This window comes from Limulus polyphemus, unplaced genomic scaffold, assembly GCF_000517525.1.
Source record: "Limulus polyphemus unplaced genomic scaffold, Limulus_polyphemus-2.1.2 Scaffold1528, whole genome shotgun sequence".
Classification (NCBI taxonomy): domain Eukaryota; kingdom Metazoa; phylum Arthropoda; class Merostomata; order Xiphosura; family Limulidae; genus Limulus; species Limulus polyphemus.
In genome coordinates this window covers 9,409-16,243 of record NW_013667138.1, presented here as the reverse complement: position 1 = coordinate 16,243, position 6,835 = coordinate 9,409, and the positions used below count along the sequence as shown (strand labels likewise).

Sequence of the window (6,835 nt, the reverse complement as noted above, 5' to 3'; positions counted from 1 at the left end):
TTTAAATTAGTAAGCATATGTTAACGAAATTTGGCAGATTATCAGTAAACATTACAATGCTTTCATGCACAAAATATCAATATGCAAAGTAATTTTCATTTTAAGACTAAAAATACTTTTGTAGATTTGACCGATCTTATAACCACCATAAAGAATTATAAAATAAATATAAATTATACCTCTTTCACTCTAAAATGACAGCATATTATAACACGAAAACATAAATGTTTGGACTAAATAGCTTAAATCTCATAACATTATACATTTAATATTTTTATTATATTGACCTTTCAGCTGTGCTTGGCTAACAATATAGAAGTTACAATGATGTGTGTTATCGTATCCAATAATATAAAATGGACTTTTAGTCTTCACAAAGTAACCTGTCTTGGCTGTGTTTTAGTAGACTAGTATTTTGTAAAATACAGTCACATTTCCAGTATTTTACATTATATATATGTATATAAATTATTGCTATTTAGAAATAAGTTCTTAAACTTATTTTTCTTAAACCATAGAACAGTAAATAAGAAAACAATTATCTCTTCTGGTTACGACCTTTGTACTTGGTTGCTGCTCGACTTAGGTTGCTAAGCCTTTTAAATTTTCGCACGTAGAAGATATGAAACAAAATAAGTTTCTTAGGTTTCATATATACAGTCGAATAACCAAAAAATCATATATTACCATATCAATACCGTAGAAGTCCACTATAATTTATCAAGCTTAGTAGCTAAGCTGTATTTTGGTCTAAAAAATATGAAATTTTGAGTAGACTAAAGAAACAACCTACCTTCTTGAAATCTTTGTTCAAAAGAATGAGATGGTATCCTAAGAATTTAAGATGGCTTAGAAAGCCTCTATGGGGACATTCTGAGCTTTTGATTGATTATTCATGTCATATATAGAATTAATTGTACATAAGGGAGCATTTCCAACAATGGAAATAGGTGAATGGGGGGGTGATTATATTTAATTACTAGTATATGAGAGATATCTTAGCAAATAGAAAATATAAAAGTTCTTATTTTACATTCTAGCTTGTCAATATCAGTAATTTGAGTTCCTATACACTTAGTATTTTGACATCACAAACATCTAATTTGAACCATTGCTGCAAGCAACATACCATGTGACACACAAAAATCCATATTTAATTGTTTTTTTAATATTTACTTTTAAATTAAGAAATTGAATAATGTATAATACTAAAATTTGAATTATAATATACAGTTTGATACCAAATGTATTGACATAAATTCATGAAATATTAGTTCAATAAAATTTTGAATGCGAGTCAACAAATGCAATAACATGGCCTATGACCCATGACCTGTCTGGAAAGAGATAATCAATTCAGCACTAAAGTATGGACCAAAAAAATAGGAAATTGTGAAAGATGCTTTTCAATAATCAGTGTCAAATCACTACTATCATCACTAGAGAACATTCATTGAAACATGACTTTAAGTTAGTCAAAAAGATGTAAAAGTTTCACTTGATCATTGTGTGAGATAGGAGCAAAATTACTTTGTCAACCAGATGAAGTAGAACCATATAATGAAATGCTAGCAAAAAGTGTTACCAATTCTTACTGAACCTTAGTTTGGCTGCATTTAAATGCTTTGCCTTGTGCATGCTGCTTAAGTTGTTGAATACCAGCTGTTTCACATGGTGTTGATTTGTTACACAAAACCAACACCAATGAACTAGCCAGAAGCTCTGATAATCAGGTTGGTCTTGCTAACACTGGCTAAATTATATTTTTCCTACAGGCATTCACAGTTTTATGGCCAATTCATAATTTCAAGATTTAATTGCTTTTTAAAAGCAATAAAATCTTATGTTGGTGAAACTAACTGTCACCTTAAAGTATGAGCACTTGAATACTGTGTGGGTAGATCAACCAAAACTGGCATAAATGTTATTAACCCTTTTCGCTCTGCTAACTACCAATATAATGCAGAAACATGACACCTGATTTCTCTATCAAATTTCAAGACCCTCTCAACAGCTAAGAATGAAACTGAACTTGTGAAGAAAAAAGAAGATACATTATTCATAAAACTCTTTTTCCTTTTCTAAACAATACACATTCTTCATTTCAGTTAAATCTATTTTAATATGTGATTTAATTTGCATTATGTATTGTTCATTTTCTTCTGTTATTTTTTGTATTCAATTTGTTTAATGGCAGGTGTTAAAAAGTTTATCACATTCTTGGTGTAATTATCATTGTATTTTTGTATCTTTAGTTTATGAAAGATGGAATTCTTAAATATCTATTAAATGTTTTAAATAATTACATTGTGTTGTTCTTTATAATTAAATTACATTTTATGAAAAATGAATTGATTACTAGTATACTCCAACAATTCAGTTACTCTAATAACTGAACTTGCCATGCATGTAAATCACTTAAGGGTTCACTAATCAAGTTACACACAATCACAAAATTAACAGTAGACATTTATTAGCTATGAATTAAATGTCTTGAATGGTAATTTATATTTAGAAACACAACATGATATTTGTTACGAGAAGAAAGGTTATTTTATAAAAGCAGACTTTCTTGTTAGAGTAAACATAGTAACTACTTCAACAAATTCAAAGTAATTTTCTATGATAATATGCTTTAAGTTTGCATTAGATTAAACTTGTTTCAATACAACAAATGATACAGATCCAGTTAACAATAATTGAGATAGAAATTTTCTTTATAATGAAGTAAAAAGTCTAACTTAATGAAAAGGAGCAAAAAACAATCCCTTCTGTTTGACTAAATTGGGGAAAGAAGATATTCATAATCAATACCTTACAACATTTGAAGTGTTTTCATCTTTTTTTTAAGACAATACATTCACTTTTTTTCAATTACACACCAGGTCTTGTGGCAGGTTTTCTCAGTGAAGTACAAAAGATTGTGTAGTTAGCTGAAACAACTTAACATCCTATTAAAAGAATGCCTACACACACACACAGCACGCACTTTCCTTCAAAACATATGAAAATAAAATACTTTTGAAAATATAGGTAAAGTATAAAAACGCTTCTGTATGTACCTATAACTTTTATAACATAACCCCACCTTGTCTACAAGTTAATATATATTAAAAGTGCTCCAACTTTCCAAATCCCTGACTTCACAAACTCAAACTAACATAACTTAATTATGTTCCAATTTTCCAAATTCCTGAACTAGCCACACTTCACAAACTCATAATCAAACTAGCATAACTTAATAATGTTCCAATTTTCCAAATCTCTCAGTAAACAAATTTCAACAGGGCTTTTGTTTTTGGGTTCCTGAAACTATAGAATTGCTTGTGTGCTTTTTAACATAAATGTATTTCTTAGCAATTTTGATTTTAAACTGTACTGATTGCATACACCTGGTCAAAAGCACCGTAAGCCTTAAATATCAAAAATCAAAGTATAAAAACACCTGGTAAAGTGTAGCAGCTGGCACGAGTAATTTACTGAATATATAACAAACTACACTGCAGCTCTAACTGAACAACATAAATAAAATAACATTGACTTAAGTAATTCCTGAAAAAATAACTAAATATGTTTTAGAAATGACATAGACCATACTATTATAGGCATATATCCTATCCATCATAAGTGCAGTAGTACTTATAGTAGGAATGGGGTAGATACACAATACATGCAATACAAACTATTTACTTATATACATATTTAACAATAAAATAATAAATCTTTAAAAGTATTTGAGAGACACCCTTAGGTCATAAACAAACCACATACAAAATTACACATCACAGAACCACTTCAAAAAGTCAGCAAAGCAGATACAAAAAATTCACAAAACCAAAAATTTCTCAATCTCACTGACTAAGTGACATTGTTGAATGCTTCTAGCTGTGTAACAAACAGACTTCCCATAGTTATAAGTGCACCGAACAGAACAATAGCACAGGGACAACGTGCTAGTGCTATCATTTTTCTACATCAAACATCACCAAATAATTCAATTAGTGAATTAAGTATATGCACACAACCACAACACACTACATCACCCATATGACATTGCACACTGTACAGTGTTTGCCAACAAATGTACAGCACACATGCATACTCACAATGTGTATACACACACACCATAAGTGAAGAGAATACAGGCCACACATACCATTATTTGCCCATACCATAAAATTATGGTGCACATCCATACTGGTTATATACATATAGGACATCAATACAAATGAATGAACAAGCAGAAAAAATATTTTAAAACAATTGAAAGTATAGAAATGTGTGCACCAAAAAGTGAAGAAACAAGGTAGAAATGGGCATGGCATAATAAAACTTCCTCTATACAACCTTACAAGAGGGTATGTCCAACATCAGGTCCATGCCTACTTCATTTATTCTTTCTATCCTGTATACAGTAAGTTGGTGAACCAAAATTATAAAACCTAGTTATGCTTAAAAAATGACTAGAAGTTTCTGTGCATCAAATTGTTGGAGGCAATACACATACTGTAAAATCTGTTTATACAACAACAGAAGAATCAGATATTTGTGTGGACCCATAACCTCCATGTATTTTTTCTTTACAACTTGTCCCTCCTTTGGCAATTGCATGAAAAGGCAACATGATTTCATAAATTAGCTATATACGTGGATTACAATACATAAATAAAAAATTCTAAGAGGTTTCTGTGTATCAACGTCATGGATTCATTACGGTCTATACAAAAGTAGAAGAATCACAGACACACTTCTTCATGCACCCATAATTTGTATAATATCATGAACACAGAAAAAAGAAGTAGGCATGAACCTGATGTTAGACACATACTCTTGTGAGGTTGTACAGAAGAAGTTTTATTACACCATGCCCATTCCTACCTTTTTTCCTCACTTTTTGGTGCACTCATTCCTACACTTTCAATTTTTTTTCTTCCAGTATCACACATGCCATCATACCCAAAAAGCACTAAATGTGCCTATCTGCTCTTCATTCTACATAAAGTAGACTAGCTGTTTAGAGCTTAGTGAGGTGATACAATTTAAAAGATAAAGGTTGGTAAGTTATTGGTCAATACTTTCTAAGGAGGATAATCTGGCAGTTTACATAGCAGCCAAAAAAAATACACAGTAAGTACTAACTTAGTTTTTGTTTAAATTTTACAACACAATAAGTAATACTAATTATATTATTTGAGAAATAATTTAGGTACACCACTAATATAGCCCAATAGTCGTGAAATCTTAAAGACTTGCACACACATGTACAAGTATTTACTTCTTCAGTATACTGTATTTGAATATATATAATTTTTCCTTTCCTAATTGTAAAAGAGCTTACCTTCAATAATTACTTCATAAGTACATCTTTCATCAAGAGGTCGATTTCTAAAAGATAAGAAACAGTACTTATAATGCCTATCTCTGTGATAACAGATTTAAAGATTGTAATTTGGCAAGAAAATGTTTTTAAATTTAGCAAAATTTAATGCTATTTAAACTTGTTTGAAACAGTAGGAGACACACGTAGTACAATTTTGCACAATAAATTAGTTTTTAAATTTAAATTTGAAAAGTAGTTTAAAGGTATTTCACTATATATACTACCATTTCAAATATGGCACCTCTACATGTAATTACCTTGGGGCATATAGAAAACCTTTTTAACACTGTATAAAACTGTATTTTTAAAAACATTAATTTGAGTAAAACATCTAACATACAGAATAAAAATCTATATATATATATATCTGTTTTTACACTTCTCTAAAGGACACAAGTTGTAATATCATAAATGTTAAAACCTTTATTTAGTAACCAGTCATATTTTCTTTTGCAATCATTTTATTTTACAAGCTGCAAAAAAATAAATAATTAGAAGCAATGGAAAATATTTTACTTGCATTTGAGTAATTCCAACCTGTAAATAATGATCCAAGCTTGGTTTCCCATCAAGGTTTTGGTAAAATGCTTAGAATCAGCAGATTCATTATTAATTAATTATAGATGATAGTAGACACTAGCAATTGGGTATTTTGTATCATAACGTTAACCACAAAGTTTTATGCAAGAACTTTGAACATCTTGTTTGTTAAAGTAACTATGACTCACACATGATAGTACACACTATTGAATAGGTTTTTAATTACATCATTATCACACAGTTTCGTAAATGAGCCTATAATATAATATTTGTTAACAACAATATAATTCACAAGGTTTAAAGCTCACACTGACCTTCATTTATTGCATGCTTTTATTTTCACTTGTTCCTAAGAAGTAAATGCATATGTATTTTAAACAGTAGTTGACCTTTGGAAGCAGCATGCTGTATAAAATTTACCATTTTAAATGTTACAGAATATTTACTAAAACACGCTGTAAGGATTCACAATGTGTTACTAAAATACAAGTATCTGGTTTGAAACTGGATAACTAGTTTTATTTACTTTGCATATTTTTTGTTTTGCTTTGTATTTTGTTACTGTAATCATTCCTCAAATAGTACCAGTGTTCAACAGCATGTTTAATCAGATTGAAATCCAGCATTTTGGGATAATTCATGATGTCTAAGAATACACTTGTAGTAGTTATATAGTAAAGACAGCTGATACAGGTATTAAAAACTTTTATTGAAAACAAAACACATAATAATGTTTTAACATGCTTAACTCATAATCATGTTAAAAAGTCATTCTTAGCCTGATTATGACCTAAGCAGGATGAAGCATTTTTACTTACTGTGTATTTTAGGGAGGTGATAATTGTCCCCAGTAATTATAGACCCATTAGTCTTACATCAGTTGTGGGAAAAGTTTTGGAAAGTCTGTAAAAGATG

At 29.7% G+C, this 6,835-nt stretch overlaps 1 protein-coding gene across 1 annotated transcript in view; it reads right to left on the bottom strand.

The window, feature by feature from the left end:
• LOC106463952 (DNA-directed primase/polymerase protein-like) overlaps positions 1 to 5,387 on the bottom strand; it is a 68,736-nt gene extending 63,349 nt beyond the window's left edge. The window contains exon 1 of the mRNA XM_022391585.1: positions 5,339 to 5,387. The gene's annotated coding sequence lies outside the window, so the exon portion shown is untranslated. The remainder of the gene's footprint in view (positions 1 to 5,338) is intronic.
• Positions 5,388 to 6,835: the final 1,448 nt, after the last annotated feature.